Genomic DNA, 20,032 nt, shown 5'->3' with positions numbered 1-20,032 from the left:
ACTCATAGACAAGTATTACTTTCTCTGTGTTGGCGTGGGAATCTTGCTATTCTTTTATGTAAAAAGCAACTCAGGAAGCAGATAGTAGTCTGATGTCACACATGACATTAAACATCCTCTCTCTCTCTCTCTCTCTCTCTCTCTCTCTCTCTCTCTCTCTCTCTCTCTCTCTCTCTCTCTCTCTCTCTCTCTCTCTCTTTCTCAATCTGTGTATAACTACATGAGCCTTACCCTTCGAATCATAATTATACTCTTTTTAATCTTATGGTAGTTAGTGAGGGTCACTGAATATTTTTACTCGTGTGCTGTATACAATTTAATTATTGTAAACAGGATTTCGAATGAACAAGATCAATTTAAGGACTGTAAACAAGATTTCGAATAAACAAGAGCAATTTAACGATTGCAAACAAGATTTCGAATAAACAAGATCAATTTAAGGATTGTAAACAGGATTTGGAAACAATTATCTCTCGGAGATTTTTCTTCTGAACTGCCCAACTGTTTGGATGAATTTAGGAAAACCCAATTTCACATTTCACCAAAAGGTTAGTGCCACAGACTACGGATGCTTTTATGTACCGGATGTAGAACAAGGGAAAATGGAAGCCAGGAGAACATTCCAAACCTCAGCACACGGAGAGTTAGATAAAACTTAACAGAGAAATCTTGAACGATGAATAATTTCCTATGATAATTGCTTTTAGTAAAATATTAAATGTGTATGGGAATGGTTTCAAGGTGATACATTTAGGATATACAGGCACCTTAAATGTCACAATGGGTTACAGTGTAATTTTATTTCGGCTAAAGTGTTGATGAAAGGACTTGATCACAGCCGTAAAATTACATACAGAAGAATAGTTTATTCTGCCTTCAGGTTTTTAAGTCTTTCTAAAGCATAAATTGTCATTTACCAGACTTCTAATTTACGGAACCTTGCTACGTAATTTGGCAGTGTTTTAGCTTCATTTATAAAAATATATACTCTGAATAATCATAACAATAATAACTTGATGTGCCAAGTGCACTGTGGCAGTCTGACTTCTACGCACTCAGCTTATCCCATGTGGAATTTTTTTCCTTCTAGAATCTCACATCCTGACATTGCATTATGTCTATATATATCTGTCAGCAGGTTACAATATCCCTTTTATCTGCACCTTCTTATCTTTCAGGATCTTGCATCATTTTTTTCTCTCTCTGATTCTGATGTTTTGTGATCTAGATTTATTTTTCATAGTACAAAGTCTGTATTTAAGTCAACATTCTTTTTTTATTCAGATGAAATTTCGTAGGAAGGCACCTAGAAGTTAGCATTCATTTTCCAAAAATATTTTTCAGTTCTAAAAGGTCACAGGTCAACCTAATGATTAGCATTTTGGTGTTCTTTGTCAGACAGGTACCTATGGGTTGGTGATTAGTTTTCTTAACCTATTTTGACCAAGACCATTAATCAAGGTCAGAGGTTTGTTTAAATAACGTTTTTTTTTGTTTTGTTTAGTTTTGATACAACATTTTATGTAACTGGAGTCAGTGGTTACTTTTAACAAGTATTTATAATCATTAACTTGTCTTCAAGATAAAAATTGAGCCTCTCAATTATTTAGGCCCTTGTCATTTTATTTTTCACTCAATCTGATGAAGCTTTGAAGGTACAGTATGTCGTGTTGCTTACTCGTTCAAAAATATCCTAAACTTAACCAATTTTTCAACTGCACAAGCTGACCTACATTGAGAGAATCAAGTTCCTCAGATTCTGATGAAACCTTGACATAATCCTTAAGGCCAGAGTCTATTTTAAAATTTGACAGTGTTTGTTTTAGTTCAGAAAATATGGTAGAGGTACCTGGTCTTCAGGCTCTTTGTCATGACACAATCAACTTTTGAGGACAGAACAGCAGATATGGATTGGAATATAGAAATTAGGCCAGGCCTGGCGCTGGGACCAATGAGGTCATTCGGGCTGCAAGGGATATTTGAAAGGTGTAACTTGAGGAAAACCTCGTAGTTGCACTATGAAACAATTGTTAACAGAGGGTGGATAGTAAGATGGAAAAAAGAGAATATGAATGGAGGTACAGTAAAAGGAATGGGGGGGGGGTTACAGCTAGGGGCCGAAGGGATGCCTATAGTGTACTACGTGAGGTGCACTGACAGCACTAACACCCTACGGGGAGCACCTCTGCAGCAGTGTTTGGGTACTTTAGGCCCTCCAGTTTTACTGTACATCTAATACTCGGCCTATCCTGCGAAACCCTGCTATAGGTTCCTACAGTTATCTGTTACCTTTTATCATGATTTGGAGAGGCAGAATATTTATGATAACCCAAGCTTTCAAATGGCTTTTTAAATGTACAATGATTGTACCGAAGTTCAAATGCATTACTTGATGTCTGTGGAATCATTAGTTCTTAAGAACAAATGAAAATGAAATCTAATTTATACTTTCATTTGCCTCGCTCCGCTTCTCTACAACCTCCAGTAAATGTACTGTAGTCTGTCTTCAGTTCAACTTTACTGTTTTGGAAAGCAACCACTGATGGAAAGCTTATCGAGTCTCTCCCACAAACAATATTCTGGAGAGAGAGAGAGAGAGAGAGAGAGAGAGAGAGAGAGAGAGAGAGAGAGAGAGAGAGAGAGAGAGAGAGAGAGAGAGAGTTTAACGCTTTCAGAAAATACGTGTCAATATCAGTTGCATAAATCAGTTGTCTGGAGTATCCTGTTGTTACGAAGATATTATCATGTACACTACAGAGTTCTGTAAAGACAATATAAATGGGAGCACTGACATATGCGCTGGTTACATTCTAGTGTTTAAGCATTACTCAGTGGACTGTAACAAATCAAAAGTTTAGAACTAAAAATAATGTTGATCAGATGTCACGTGACAAAAAAAAAAAAAAAAAAAAAAAACAAAAGACCTGCAGAGAAGAGGACCAAACATCCGTAAGATGGCCGTGAAGTTCCTAAAGACACTTGTCATTGCTAAACCCATATTTAACTAGGCAATGGAAGAAGACAATAAAAAAATCGCTGACCTGTTAAAGATAACTTCAAGAGAGGCAAGAAAAGTCCTCAGTAGCCAGTAAAATAATTATCATCAATTGTAAGCAAGATTCACGAGTCAACAATAGTATAGGTACTAACGCATGATATAAACTCATTCCTTCTCTCGATTTCTTCCTTTGTTTTAAGGATTTCCACCACTCACGAACTATATTTTGGGTAAAGGTATATGCCGGTACGCTGAGGTACTGTACTCCAAATGTAGTGTCAGGAGAAAATGATTCTCATTAATTCCATCTCTTCACAAATTAAGCTTAGTTCCGTAAAGTCTTTGCTTTCCATACGTAGTGCATTACTTGAATATACTTCACAATCCTGGTAAGATTCAGTCATTATATTGCAATAGTATAAATTTTTACAAAACCAAAAGTGTAGACGCAGTTTAAGGTTCAACTACCTATGTAAAAATAAGAGATTACACAACTAACTCTCCTTTACGGAAGTGAAGTGTAATGCCTAGTGCCAATGAAGGAAAAAGTTTCTATTAAGACGAGCTACTTGCATAGAGAGAACTGAATGAATGCAAAATGTAGATACATAAAACCACTGGCAGAAAAGTGAAAGGATGGATCAATGTGCCTTGAGATGGTCTGATTTTGTAGAAAGAATAGAGGACGACAAGCTGGTGAAGTGTCAAGTTCAAAGTGTTAGGAGGGGGAAGGAGAGGAAGCCTTGAAAACACTTTAATATACAAGGAGTGACACAGGTGAAAGGGCCAGTAAGTGTAGGGGTCTGACGGTCATAACGTGGAAGTCTCCTGTGACAGTATATTTGCCGTGTTGCTCTTTTCCCTTGGAGCTCTCTATGCTTTAATATATATATATATATATATATATATATATATATATATATATATATATATATATATATATATATATATATATATATATATATATATATCAAACGAATATCTGGGTGACTGCAATCACCGACGGGTGATACACACTCATTATACAGTTCATAAACACGTGACCCTATTAGGAATGCCTTTAAAACTTTTAGGTAAAAGAAATTCAAAAGCATAAGTTACTGAAGCACTTACCTAAAGTAGCCGCGATGCGAAAAAGCCACATCTTGAACACAATCTGCCGAAGAGACGAAAGTTGCTTAGTGCTTTCAGCATATTTCATTTACCGAGGAATTCTCCACAACGTAACTTAATACTTAAAACCGTGGTCTACATATCAAGGGTTTTGATCATTTGATTTTTCAAAGATATTTCCAAAGAGTAAAAACTCTTAAATTATAACTCACTATTTCAAGACAGTTTTTGCGGGGCTCTGCAGCCCAGCAATTTTTCCTTGTACCTCTGAACAGAACTCAACTCCCAAAGATGACACGATCTTCTGCTGTTTGTTCCCATCAGCTTTGTAAATAAACATAAGCAAGACAGAAACTTTTCCTAAAAAAAAAAAAAAAAAAAGAGGATAATTACCAGTTGTTGATCTTTGATGTGGGCGCCATGAAGAGCACTGCAACACCGCCAGTGGTGAATATGACACTGGATGAAAAATGGCAGTCCTCCGCTGGCTATTCCCTTTGATAACACAGCTTCCTGTGACGTTGCCTCAAGACAGATTCCCATGCTCTTGTTTTTATACTTGTAGAATTCGGTACAGTTATTTTTTTTTATTTGTCATCGTTTCTTGATATATCTACCTCACTCTAGGGATGTAGTCTTAACGCAAATGTTCAAGTTTCTTGCTTCTTTTGACGAAGATATCTGAGGATGTAAAAAAATTTGACTGTTGGGCTGCCATCCGCCTTCCTTTACTTCCGAGAATGTTAAAAAATTTATTTGATTCACGTCTACTTTCCTTCATTCCAATTGGCCTGTCCTATAAATATCAGTTAACAAATACGGATAACAATTGTGACATCAGAAAGAAGCATAATTTTTCTGATATCTAAAAACTATCCATTAGTATTTTATTATGAAGCATCATCGTAATATCATCACCTCCTGTACCACACAGCCACTTGTTCACTGGCATTCTTGGGAAAAACATTAGTCTACTTTCTCAACAGCCCTGACTATTCGTAAACACCGGCAGTCAACACCAACCGGTACACATATCCAGCAAATAAGTTCTGGAAATAGAGTAGGCTAATACTGAAACTTTTTCATTTTATCCAAATGTAAACTTTTAACTGAGACAGCAGCTGCAACAAGAACAATTTTGTATAGAATTTCACCAGCCAAAATAATCTGAAACGGAATAAATTTGTATAACATAAGGAACAAAAGGACTGGCGACAGGAAATGTGATGGCGATAAATATCTAAATTCACGTCGTTTTCGCCCTGCTAGAAATTGTTCCAACAAAATCACTTCTCAGTCTTCACTAATTACTTCATCTAAAATCACATGTGGGCTGTTTTAAATTAAAAATGGTTTAATTAAAGCTTGAGTAACTGCAGATAAATAAATGACTTTGATTGATTGATTGATTATGAAATTTAGGTCTTGAAGACCAAGCGCCGGAGCCAAATAACCGACTTGCTCGGAAATGTAATGTACCGCGATGTCTAACGCATCAGCCTACCCATGTATTCTCCCTCGCTTTCTCTATTAACCGCTTTTGGGCACGTACACATGCTAATATAGAAACAAAAATGACACGATCGTGCACTTAAAAGCTGGATGGTATGAGAGAGAGAGAGAGAGAGAGAGAGAGAGAGAGAGAGAGAGAGAGAGAGAGAGAGAGAGAGAGAGAGAGAGAGAGAGAGAATTTATCAGGGAAATCCCTGACGACCACTCTCGCTAGCATACTCACAGGAAACAGAACTGGCGTTCGAGGAGTTCTTTTATTAGGATTTAAAAGAATATAGGCCTATGGAGAATAATAACCAATAACGTACATACTAGACAGACTCCACAGGGCGAGTGCAACCTTACAAGTGTTTAGAAAATTTATGGTAATATGTCCGAGGAACAATTTTCTGCACAAAACTTCAAACTAATGGTTACTTTACTTTTTGAACTGTGAAACAATGACAGTAATGTTGTCATTAGTAATAGCCTAATCATAAGGGGCGGGAGCACAATCAGTCTTATCAACAAACGCATTTAATTCAACTTTAGCCTCTGAAAGTGCATTATCATCTTATGGTTAGTCCGTAGCCGAAACTGTACATGCAGGGAGATTAGTCTAGTTGATAAGAAAATTTCACTTTGAGTTATAACTCAAAACATATTGAACGACTAATCATATGCAAAAGCTCGAGAGATGAAGTTACATCATATAACCATTACTGGTTATTAAAAAGTATTGTGGATGTTTAAAGAAAAACATAACATACAGCGTAACCTCTCATCGATCAACATAAAAACTACAATGGTAAGCGTAAGTAGATTTGGTGATTTATAAATCACCTCTCTCTCTCTCTCTCTCTCTCTATCTATATATGTGTGTGTGTTTGTTGGGGGGTAATGGTTTTTAGGGAGTAAAGTAATTTTGACCACAAGTTCAAAAATAAATTTTCGTGATTATCAGCAGAGGTGTATAAATGATTCACCGAAGATTATTAGATACTGAAGACAAATGGAGTTTTAACGAACGCGGCGTTTGGAAAGTACTGACACCTTTACTGACTCGACAAGTTCAAAAAATTATTTTGTTCAAAGTGATTATCAGCTAACAGCACTGTTGACCGTGTATAAATGACTTCCTCCAGATGCCGATGCACCCACTCCATCTCTCCTGTGCTGCAAGAAGATGGTATACCAGGCTACCTGCTCACCCACCCTTCAAATGCAGAGTGAACAATACAACACTATGACCACTTCCTTCCTCACCAACGAATGGACTCATGGTTCGTCGAAATAACGTTGTGTGTGCCCGTCTTCGGCTGGGTTGGCGCCCAGTTTGGCAGGTGGCTGGGCAAGATGGGGCTCCTCAATTTTCTTCCTGTAGGTTATGTGACGCGCCCAACGCCAACACCCTAGAACACTATTGCCTGGAATGTCCACTGTCCAATTTATTACAAAATATTCACAGTAGTTGATGTATGTAAGCAATTGTTAACAGACTATAATTTGCTTGATGAAATTCCTCATGCATCCTCAACTTATTTCGCATCAAATAGACTGTGTTCAAAACTAGAGCAGTTGAATATGAATTCTATTGTATACGTTAATTTCCATATAGATGTAATTACTAAACTTTCTTCCCAATGTGCAATAAATTGATTAAAAACAAAACAAAGCTAGTCATGGTTAGGCCTAGACCATGTTCCTTTCTTTCGATATAATTTCCCGTGGAATGACTGTACTTAGCCATATAAGAATGATCAGCCTACATTCACACACCACAATAAGAATTTGTAGTAGGTCTGGGGCAATTATTCACATTAAATTTGGGGATAATGATTCCTAGTCCACTTTTCATTGAGTTCGAGACGACTGGAGAGGGTGCGAAAGAAAGCGCAGGTAGACAAGAACTGCTAGTTTATGTTGTTGTTGTTTCAGATTTAGCTGGTCTTGTGCCAGCACGGGCTCTTGCTCCTAGAGCAGCCCGTAACTCTAAGTTGATGATGAGTCTGTGAGATAGGTAGGTTAGATGAAAACTTTATTATGATGCATGAAAGTGATTTTGGTGGGGGTTAGTTTATTTAGGAAGTGGCGTATACGCGGACGTCAGTACAAAAAATATACAAGTGACCCAAGGTCAAAACTATTCTCTACATAAAAGAGGACAGGTACATACAGATAACGTGATAATTAACAATAGCAGATTAGACACAAAAATACTCTGGCACATACACAGTGCATAAGGGCAAAAATGAATAGATAATAAATGTACAATTACATAATGATAATAAAGGCTGAGTACTGCGACCTACGGTCAGCTGTGAAGGCACCGTAGAAAACGGGAGGTTCCTCATAGAAAACCTGTTGAGCGGGGACTTTACAATACTCCCCCCCAAGACGTAGGTAATGGCTGATCAAAGCAGGTATCTGCTGGGGCGTCGGAGACGGCCGCGTCTTCTCGATGTCAGCTGGGGGGTGTGTTCGACTTCTTCGGTGTCTTGCATATGGGAGTGGTTGGTTGCTCCCCTGCCTGGTCCTGGGCCTTATGGGGGCGCCCACGAGATTTTATTGCAGCCAAGGTGGGCTGAGGGGGCATCCCTTCCTGCGGGGGGTTTTGGGGAGTGCCACCGACTTCTTCCTCCAGAAGTGCGGGCTTGAGGAGGTCTATCGACACCCAGCCGTCCTTCCCGTGGATGGCCACCCGGAATGCCTTTTTGTTTCTTTCCAGCTTCTTGAAACACAGTGCGTTTACACGTTGCTCATTACTCGAAATGGGCTATCTGCATTGTTATTGTAGGCAGATGAGTCACGCCAGATGCATTATTGAGTTGCCATATATATGAGCCTGTTGACCATGTAACCAGTATTCTTGATTTTTGGCCTGTGTTACAGACTGTCAAGGGGTTTCCACACTTAAAATACGTCATGCCTTGCCTCGTATTTCTCAAGCTTTCGTTCACACATCAGTCTATTTCATCAGCTTTTTGTGTACTGTATACTTTCTTATGCAGTAATAAAATAAATGCATCTAGTTTTTTTATTCTTGTCTTTTTTGTCGTGTTTTCCTTTTACTATCGAGAGCATTCATTCTGTGAACCTCATTTAACTTTACAGTTCTAAATATTCAAGTGGTAGTTATTTTATTAGTATAAAATTCTGGGTCCGCTGAAACTTTTATTTCATTCTTGCTTTACTGTTTTTGAGAAATTGGTACTAGTCAAATCTAACGCAAAAATAACAACATACACCAAGACTATGCTTAATTAGGTCTTGTCAATATTCGAATAAGTAACCGGATGGAGATGCTAGTGCCGGGCAAAAGCCTTTGCTATGCTGTGTGCAGGGGGGGCGGGTGGCCACTGGGCTGCCAACCTTATTCGAAAATCAAACGGAAGAATCACTGACTGGATGTCAGTTGGTTTTTGGGATATGCCAGTTCGGCCCTTGCCCGAGGTGCGGTAATATGTTAAGGGGGATTAGGGGGGCCTGGTGTAGGACTATGGTCTTTGACCAAACAACAGAGACGCAAGGCCTGGAGCCAGAGGTACTCTATAGACCTAGAAGAAAAATGCGTGCAGTGGTAGAGAGTAATTGAAAACACAGGAGCCAAAACAGGTTTGGACACTAAACTCCTCTAAGAGAATGTACTTGGCTGTGTAGCCTATCATTGGTTTTCATCAAGTAATTCTTGAATTTGTTAACCGGATTGTTCTCAAACATAAAACACCATCACTGAAGGTGGATGACACGTAGCGATAAACAACAGGATATAGTTATCTTTCTGCCTCCGCAGTGAAATGTCAAATGTTGGCGTGTGACCGTCTGCATATCTGTTCGAGGCATAAAAAAAAAAAAAAAAAGCTATCACATACCGGGACATCTTGCAACAAAGAATCTTTCCAGTAAAAAAAAAGGCCATATCATTAAAAAGACTGAAAATGTTAAATCTATTCATTTAATGTTAATGTATTGTTTTTTTATTAGACTTGAAGGAAATAGATTATCCGTGTGACTGACACTTCACAATTGCCACCAAAAAATATGTCCAAGTGACAAGGAACACTTTCTCTCAAATTAACGGACCACCGACCAATATGAATTCTGTAAATCACATAACTGTTCAATCACCTGAAGTGCAGGTGATGGCAATGATACCTCATTAATTACTCGCCTTTGAATTCAACCGACCTACCTTTCAGAAGCCTGACCATAATTATGAAAGCGATTGTTTCGCCAAATTTTCCTTGTTGCCATCGTTAGTAATACTTAACAACTCGTACCCTGACTTTACAGAATTCAAAAATCAGAAAATTATGCGTGCACATGCTCATGTGTCAGCTATCGCAGAAAATATTCGCCATACTTCAGCCTTGGTGAAAAAAATTTTTAAAAATCAATCTTTACGTTTCCTCTTCCATCGCTGCCCGCTGACAATCAACCACATCGCGGCTTTTGTTCCTTTGGTTTATTTTCTTTTGTCATTCTTCTGAAATGCATCTCATTTATGCCCCAAATATGAATGAATAAATGGAGAACTACCTGGTACTCAATTTCTGACTATTATTTTCATGTGGTATTTACTGGCTTATGCTAAAATCCCATGCCTCAGCATCTGTGATTTTTGTTTATATGTGTATATATATATATAATATATATATATATATATATATATATATATATATATATATATATATATATATATATATATTATATATATGTATATATAAATAAAACATGTGTATGTACATGTCAAGCTTTCAAAGGATCGCCTGCCACCATCTTCAAAGGACCATATGAAAAAGCACAGACATTTCAGACATATACGTAAGTACAAGATCGTTAATGGCTTCTCCGCAACCTGGCCTGTGACCTGGGCATTAGGTCTTGTCCCGCGGGTGTCGCTTCAACGTGACCTTCTTCGCAGCTGCATCTTTTCTCCTTTGAGTTGTTCATTAACCCAGCAGACAAGACCTAGTACCCAAAGTCACAGGACAGGATTAAGTAAAGTAAGCTGTTAACGACGGCCTTGTGCTTACATATACCGTCACGCAGGGGCGTCATTTGGGAGGGGGGTGCACTTGGCCCCCTCAAGACACTGATGCCCCCACAAAGACTTGGTTTGCCCCTAGCCTTTGAAATAATAATAATAATAATAATAATAATAATAATAATAATAATAATAATAATAATAACAATAACAGTAATATGTGGGTGGGTGTGGCACACTTCTTACCTGCTTTAACAATTCAATACAGCTCTTACATGGCTTCAAAATGCTCCGAAATGTGCACAAATTTCCAAAAAATTCTTGGGGGGGTGCCTTCAGTGCACCCCTACCCCCCAGCTGATAGGACTCGCTTCGCTCGCCACCCCACCCATACCATAAGTTCTAAACCTCTCCCCCGCACCAACCACTAAAAAACCTGAAACGACGCCACTGCAGGCGTCCAACGTGTTCGTGTTTCTTCATTATTTGGTCCTTTAAAGATGGTGGCAGGCAATCCTCTGAAAGTCTGAAATTATTATAGAGGTCCTTGTGAAACTATATATATATATATATATATATATATATATATATATATATATATATATATATATATAATAATATATATATATATATATATATGTATATATATATATATATATATATATATATATATATATATATATATATATATAATATATATATAATATATATATATACACACACACAGCATATATATATGCATACATACATATAAACATATACAATATGTGTATATACATACATAAACATACTACTGTATGTATATATATATATATATACATATATTTATATATTTATAAATATTTATATACATATATATATTTATTTATATATATAAACTATGCATATATATATATATATATATATATATATATATATATATATATTTATATTATCAGCCTGATGTTTATATGTATTCAGTTTAAACCTTACAGAACAGGATATATATATATATCAGCCTTAAGAATAGGTGGTCCCTACCTGTCTATATGGCGAATGTTTTTAATAGAGAACTTGAGATAGTATATATTTGTCTATATATATATATATATATATATAAGGTAAAGTCGCTTTTTGTTCAAAACTTCGCCCATTCTTTTATCCTTTGATTTCTGTATATATATACGGTATATGTGTTCATATATTAGATTAAGCCAAGGTTATTTGTTAGCTTCAACATGTAAAATACCTGGCTGGATGTTGTCTAGTTTATTACTGACTCCTTACTGATTGATGTACAGAATCTTCACAAATATTCTTTGTTAAGGTTATTGGCTGAGAGTTAACTTTTTTGGCTTCAACTCAGTTACTGCTCTCTGACAAATCAAAACAGGGATTAAGTTTAGGCTTCTGTGTTTGTTCACATACAGAAACATACATACATTTTGATACAAAAGATTCAGTTGAACATTACGAGTACATGATTGGAGCGCTTGCAGAAGTGAATGAAATGTGACAAAAAAACAGGGATTAAGTACAGAGAAATATTTGTTCACATACAGAAACATACATACATTTTGTATAAAAGTCAGTATGGGTACATGAGAAATGCATTGTGTTTCTTGACAAAATGACCATGTGTCGTCTTCTCATCAGATGTCTCACGGAAGGGAAAGTTCATCTTGGTTGTTGGTCTCCTGGCAGGCCACACACGTGGTCTTAACAGACACTCCCCCCCCAACCAAGAAAGGCCCAAAAACTGAAAATCGTCTTGCTGACAACATCATAGCTGGGTTGTTCGTACTTTCTCCCGCCTTGGTATTAGCAGTGAGTAATGGGTGCGACGGTTTTGGCTTTTGGGCAGGCAGCAGGCTGAAGGATGACGTCGGCTGATCCATCGGTAGCCAGCTTGAGGAACTCGAGGATGTCAGCAGGCTGAAGGATGATGTCAGCTGATCCTTCGGTAGCCAGCTTGAGGATGCCATCCAGCAGGAACTCGAGGACGGCAGCAGGTTGTGTGGAGGAGACAGTGGGGTGGGTCATCTCCATGGGTCGGACATCTCTCCTCGGCTCGAGGACGGTGGCAGGCTGTGTGGAGGAGACGGCGAGGGCTTCGTTGGCAGGGTGGGTCATCTCTGTGGGTTGGACATCTCTCGTCGGCTCGAGGACGGCAGCAGGCTGTGTGGAGGAGGCTGCGAGGGCTTCGTTGGCGGGGTGGGTCACCTCCCTGGGTCGGATATCTCTCGTCGGCTCGAGGACGGCGGCAGGCTGTGTGGAGGAGGCGGCGAGGGCTGCGTGGGTGATCTCCGTGGGTCGGACATTTCTCATCGGCCTCTCCGGGATTGCCAATGTAAGGAAGGTTTGGACTGACATGCTGGCTGGTTGTTGTCTAGTCTATTACTGACTCCTTACTGATTGATGTACAGAATCTTCACAGAGGTTATCGGCTGATGAGAGCCGCAATGTAGTTATTGCTCTCTGACAAATCAAAATGGATTGAGTTTAGGTGTCTGTGTTTGTTCATAGACAGAAACATACATACAACTTGATACAGATGATTCAGTTGAACATTACGAGTATATGACCAGAGCACTTGCATAGCAATGCATATAGTGGTGATCATGAATGATATGAGACAATAATGGTTACAGCGAAATACGTATCAAAGTCCTATGGGAGAAGCTGTGTTTCTTCGAGCATGTGCTCTTCTCGCCGGATAACTCATGGAAGGGAAAGTTCATCTTGGTTGTTGGTCTCCTGGCGGGGAACACGTGTGGTCTTTACAATATATATTATATATATATATATATATATATATATATATATATATATATATATATATATATATATATATATATATATATATATATATATATATATATATATATATATATATATATATATATATATATATATACATATATATATATGTATATATATATATATATATATATATATATATATATATATATACATACACACATACATATATATATATATATATATATATATATATATATATATATATATATATTTCTAACTGCTGGACTCATGTGATTTGTAATCAGTTGCTGAAGCTTAACAACAATGTGGTTAACTGGCAGTGCTTTGTTTGGCTGTTGTTCTGTGCAGACATCTTGTAAAGTCACCTACAGAGCCGTCAGCGGAGTCTCCATCGAACGTGTCATTTGCTAAGTCTCCGCCGAGCAAGTTTTCTATGGTGGCGTGCCATTTTCTTCGCCATACAATTGGTCACGCCTAACGTGCCAGGTCACGCAATTTCAATCATTTAAACTATGTATGTATTTGTTCACCTGTTGTCAATTGCGTATCTTGTATTTCTTCATTTGCAGGCATCAAGATTATATCCATATTGGAATTCTGTCTGTTTTTATATTGTAAAGTGTACTTGCTCGCTGTATATTATTGTTAATTATTATCGACCTCAGGGCACACACAATCTCATTGTCTTTCGCGGCACGGCACCAGTCTGCTGCTATATAAACTGCCTGGATCTGAAATAAAGCAGCAGTTCTCTTTTACCTGCTCATTTTTTTGCACCTCTTACAATCTTGCCTTACATGAACTTTTGTGCTGAATCTTTGCTAAGTTTTGTGTGTGTGCATGAATATGCTAGGCTCTATTGGTATGAATGTTGTTAACCATATGGAATGAAGAATTCTTACGCAGCAGATGCATGCAAGGTGAGATTATCCTTTTCTCTAGATCTTCAGCGTTTGATCTTATTGAACTGGTAAGTTACAGTTCTGAATTATCTGGAGAGACTTGCCTTCTTTGTCTCCCTTCCACATAAGCTACAGTGTGAAGTGCAGAAAGGCCATGTAATGGCCTCTGGTTTCTTCATGGGGAAATACAGTATTCCTCTTCCCCAATGAACCTTCGAGTGTCTTTCATTCCTGACTGCCATTCTGCTTTTAGTGCTATTCTTACCTATACTAACCTGGTACTTCTTAAATCATTGTCTATCAGCGTCACCTTTGTCTTTATGCAAAACACAAAATTCGAGTAATAATCAGAGGTGAAGTAAGATGTAGAAGCACATTCACTGTTCTTCCTATATGTGAAATTCAGCTCAACAGCAACTTAAAGGCGTCCAATGCATTTTGGCTTTCTCTTTGGAATGACTTTAATTTCACTTTGACATCATTTAGGTGATTCTTTCCAAGCATTGCACATTTTATCTTATTGACTCATATGGATTAAAGGAATAAAATATAGGAACTTAGTCAAGTACTGTATGAGTGAAGTTTAGAAATTAATCTAGCATAGAGCATCTACTGCAGTATTTACTCCAATAAAAATCACATTTTGGTACAGATTAGTATCGTATGTTTTGAAAAGCAACTAGTGGTCGGCAATTCCTGCTTGCTTAATCAGATTTCATCCAAAGTGGAATGAATTAAAGTGGACACCCTATATTAAAGAAAAAACATTCTTGTGGAATTGAAGCCATCGTACTAAAACTGAGGCTGGCTGACTAGCTTTGAGAAGCCATGAAATCTGTGTTCAGAAGCTCTGCAATGTGTCACTAATTCATTTTCATGAATAGTGAATGTATCACTTTGTTCTATTTTGAAATCTATTTAAATGCAATGATCCTTAATGAGTTCATTTTCCCTCCTCCTCTTACACTGTATGTTCTTCCACCACTGATGGTTACAGTAATTCAGTGGTATAGCTAGTGACTTTTCTCTGGTTTGGTCCCAAGCTCATTCTCTACTCAGGTCATGATAAGAGTTACAAGGGCACAAAGAATTTTTATTCCTTTGACCTATTGGGGGGGGAGGGGTTTGGGTTGGGTGCATAGGTTTATCTGAGTCTTCAGCAGCCAAATGGCTTCCTTTGCCAAGTCTCCCTTGGGTGGGGAGGATCTTGGGAGCTGATGCATGTTTGATTTCCAAGATGCTGTGAAATGCCCTTTCCCGTGCTTCTACTGCTCATTATCAATCTCTCATCATTTCAGATTACTGAAAACTCTGCTAAAAAGAGTATCTACTAAACTCCACAGGATATTACAAAAACACAAGAAGTGCTGGCATTGAAAAATCTGTCCGGTTGTACAGCAATCAAAACTTTCTAAAACCTGAGCCTGAATATGAGTGTTGCTCCTCATTCAGAAGTACATTGGTTATCTTACAAAATTCTTATCAACCATTACCTTTAAGGGAAATGCATACCAACAATGAGAGACGTGAGTTTTATTATGGGTAATCAATGCATACAGAAATAGACAATATAATTATTAACACCCATATTCAGTTACCCTGGCATTTTGGTAAAATTGTAAAAGCTTAATGCCATTCATGAACTGAATAATGAATCTTTACTCTCAAAGCATATAAGCACTTTCATGAGCATATGCACACAATGTATATACTGTATTCATATTTAAGCACATTATATATATACACACTTATATAAACATGTATATCTATACACACACACACACATATATATACACACACAATATAATATATATATATATATATATATATATATATATATATATATATATATATATATATATATATATATTGTGTGTATATATATTATATATATATATACACACACACACACACACACACATATATATATATATATATATATATATATATATATATATATATATATATATGGCAGTCCCCAGTTTACGACAGGGGTTTTGTTCCTACACCGCGTCGTAAACCGAAAAATCGTCAAAAATCTTAAGACCTTACTTTTAATGCTTTGGGAGTACTGAAAACGATGTAAAATGCATTTTTATTGAGTTTTTCATTAAAAAAAAACTCCAAATTTTTATTCTGCCTTTTTGGAGCCATGTTTCTTCCGTCGGATCAACGTACAACACATTATAACCCTGGAACATGCGTCGTAAACCAGGAAATAATTTCTGATGAATATACTTGAAAAGCGTCATAACCTCGTAACGTCGTAAGCCACAGCAATTGTAAATCGGGGACTGCCTGTATATATATATATATATATGTAATGACTTCTTATTCGTCTCTCATTTTATTCCTGTTTGGGGGATAATATGATGACAAGTTCTTTTTATTATGTTTCTTTACCACCTTCTGTTATGCTTTTATTCGTTGCCCATGTAAAGAAGTTTATTATTTCCTTTAGTTGCTTTATCGTTTCTGGCTTTGTGTTGTAGTAGCGTTTTCAGCCTCAGGAGGCTTTAGAAAGACAGTGCAGGTTTCTTACTTCATTAACACACTATTTAAAATATACAATAATTATTTACAAGTTAAGTGAATCGTTGTTTGAGTTGAAGTGTGAGTCAGAGTGTGAGCCTTGCTTTCTTGAAACCAACCCACAACTGGTGAGGCCTACGACCTCTCTCTAAGGCTCCCCTTTCTCTCTGCTTCTCTTTTTGAAGGATTTTCAAAATGGAATGCCCCTCCTAAAAATAGGCGGGCAACAGCTTCTGTCCAGCCCCTTGGTAGATGTTTAATTGGTTGAAGTTATCTAAGGACTTCCTCTGGGTGTAATCAGAACAATTAACTCCTCCTTAGTAGGTGGAACTAATTACGTCACAGGAAATCTTAGATTTACGGCGAGATTTGCAAATTAAGGTTCACAGGTGAGGTTGTTATGGCATTGTTTAACGATTTTGATGTGATTAACTTCCGCCAGTGCCGCGCCAATGTTTGGCTATGTATTCATGACACCTTTGCTTCGATCGTCATTCCTTCAACAATAACATATCCTGATTTGCTTTTCCATCTCTCTCTCACTGTTAATTTCTCTCTCTCTCTCTCTCTCTCTCTATCCCTCTTTACTATTCATCACTCTATCACTGTTACTCTTCTCAGTTCTTTTTCCTTCTGTTACATATACGTTTTTCATATTTCATTATATCATTACATCACTGTCACTTATCAAACATTGTCCTCAATGTTTAACTAAACATAAAATGAATGCAAACAAAATGGATTCAAAACATAATAATGGATATAATAAAAGGTGTTTCTCCAACTGTGGAGAAAAAGATATAAGTTCATCAAAATATTAAAAAAAAATAATATTAAAAGATCAAACATTATTAAAATATCAAATACTAAAGGAATACATGTACAATAAACATTTGAACAATAAACTTATGTTAACATCAAATTTTTCTAATTTTCATCATTAAGTTTTTTCAATATCCCTTTTATTTTTCTGATAACATGATTTCTCACTATTATGATGAATAAAGTGATAAAATCACAAAATCAAAATTGAAAGATTTCATAAATAGGGTAAATCAAAATGTAACAAAGGAACTGAGTAAGTTGGAAAACATACAGTTTTTAAAAACATTTGCTCTAGAAAGTGAAGTGATATTACAAGAACATAAAAACACATTAAATGCCATTTTGCTTGCTTATAAAGGTATTTTGAGCCCAACACTAATCACTCCTAAAGAATTAGAAGAAATTATTAGGTTTTGCATCATGCAAAAACACTTTCAGCCACTTGTAGAAGATGTATTCATGTACTATAATTTAATAAGTGCCAAAGTGTTTTATGATAAAATTATTTTGATTGTACCTTTCAATACTAGGATCACAAACACATTAATCAATGTATATCCATTTCCTATGTCAATTAACAATAAAGCAATCATTCAAAAGGAAGTCCTTAGATAACTTCAACCGATTAGACATCTATCAAGGGGCTGGACAGAAGCTGTTGCCCGCCTATTTTTTGGAGGGGCATTCCATTTTGGAATCAGAGAGCAGCAGAGAGAAAGGGAGCCATAGAGTGTGAGGTCGTAAGCCTTAGAGAGTGAGGTCGTAGGCCTCACCAGTTATGGGTTGGTATCAAGAAAGCAAGGCTCACACTCTGACTCACACTTCGACTCATGCATTGATTCACTTAACTTGCAAATAATTATTGTATATTTTAATTAGTGTGTTAATGAGGTAAGAAACCTGCACTGTGTCTTTCTAAAGCCTCCTAAGGCTGAAAACGCTACTAAAACACAAAGCTAGAAACGATAAAGCAACTAAAGGAAATAATAAACTTCTTTACATGGGTAACGAATAAAAGCATAACAGGTGGTAAAGAAACATAATAAAAAGAACTCGCCATCATATTATTGCCCAAACAAGAATAAAACTTAAGACGAATAAGATTTATATATATATATATATATATATATATATATATATATATATATATATATATATATATATATATATATATATATATATATATATATATATATATATATATATATATATATATATATATATATACACACACACACACACATACATACATATATATATATATATATATATATATTACACACACACACATATATATATACATATATATATATATATATATATATATATATATATATATATATATATATATATATATATATATATATATATATATATATATATATATATATATATATATATATATATTATAATTTAATTTTAAAACTGCTGGAATCATGTGATTTGTAATCAGTTGCTGAAGCTTGATAACAATGTGGTTAACTGGCAGTAACCCAGTACTTTATTTAGCTGTTGTTTTGTTCATACATTTTGCATTACATGAGCTTTTGTGCTGAAGCTTTGCCAAGTTTTGTATGTGTTTGCACGAATATGCTGGGGCTCTATTGATATGAATGTTGTTAAACATAGGGAATGAAGAATTTTCATGTTATTTCAACATATTTTTGAGGTACAATGCTAAAAACACCAAGAATATCTAACAAAGCAAATATAAAAACTGATAAAATGGCAACACAAATATTCAAAATCTGGTTAAAACCAGTACAGCAGGTACAGAACAGCTCAACAGGTGATTAAAAAAAAATCTTACAAATGTCTTTAACAACAAATGGGTCTAGTCAGTACATACCAAGGCTTACATTAGTAAGTCACCGAGATATTTAATCAAAGCAGATTCAATAACATTTTTATGTGTTATATTGCTACAATATAAAACAACTTTTGCCCCCTCCCAAAGAATCATATGATTAAAATTATTAATGTGTACAAACAAAGTATTTGACATTTGTCCCATTCTCATATTCTATATCTGCGTTGTTTAATTCTTGCCTCCAGTCCCTTCCCAGATTGTCCTATATAAAAACACTCGCAATTCATGCAAGAAGCCCTGCAAATACAGCCCTGACAAACTCTGGGAGAATTCCTTATTAGTATGTTTTTCAAGGTATTTGAAAATTTAAAAACATTTAATATTAAAATTCCTGCAAGAACTTGGAACCCTACGTGGGAGATCACTAAATGGAAAAATAAGTATATTTTGATTGTTAAAAGGCACTCTGGTAGTTACTGATTAAAAAGTTTTTTGTGCTTTTTGGATTAAGCCAGGGTATGTACAAACTAGATCCATTTGTTGTTAAAGACATTTGTTAGGTTGTTTCTTTTTAATCACCTGTTGAGCTGCTCTGTACCTGCTGTACTGGT

General features: G+C 36.3%; 2 protein-coding genes across 3 annotated transcripts in view; both read right to left on the bottom strand.

Annotated features, from left to right (window-relative positions):
* Positions 1–4,778, bottom strand: part of LOC136835560 (uncharacterized) — a 42,300-nt gene extending 37,522 nt beyond the window's left edge. For both annotated transcript variants that reach the window (XM_067099217.1, XM_067099218.1), the window contains exons 1-2: positions 4,505–4,778; positions 4,112–4,154 (exon numbers count right to left, since the gene is read on the bottom strand). The gene's annotated coding sequence lies outside the window, so the exon portion shown is untranslated. The remainder of the gene's footprint in view (positions 1–4,111; positions 4,155–4,504) is intronic.
* LOC136835554 (receptor-type tyrosine-protein phosphatase epsilon-like) overlaps positions 1–20,032 on the bottom strand; it is a 282,453-nt gene that overhangs the window by 147,433 nt on the left and 114,988 nt on the right. The gene's annotated exons all lie outside the window — the stretch shown is intronic.

This window comes from Macrobrachium rosenbergii, chromosome 55 (assembly GCF_040412425.1).
Source record: "Macrobrachium rosenbergii isolate ZJJX-2024 chromosome 55, ASM4041242v1, whole genome shotgun sequence".
NCBI classification, from domain to species: Eukaryota; Metazoa; Arthropoda; class Malacostraca; order Decapoda; family Palaemonidae; genus Macrobrachium; species Macrobrachium rosenbergii.
The sequence above is the reverse complement of the archived record's forward strand: the minus strand, read 5'-3'. Positions and strand labels throughout refer to the sequence as shown.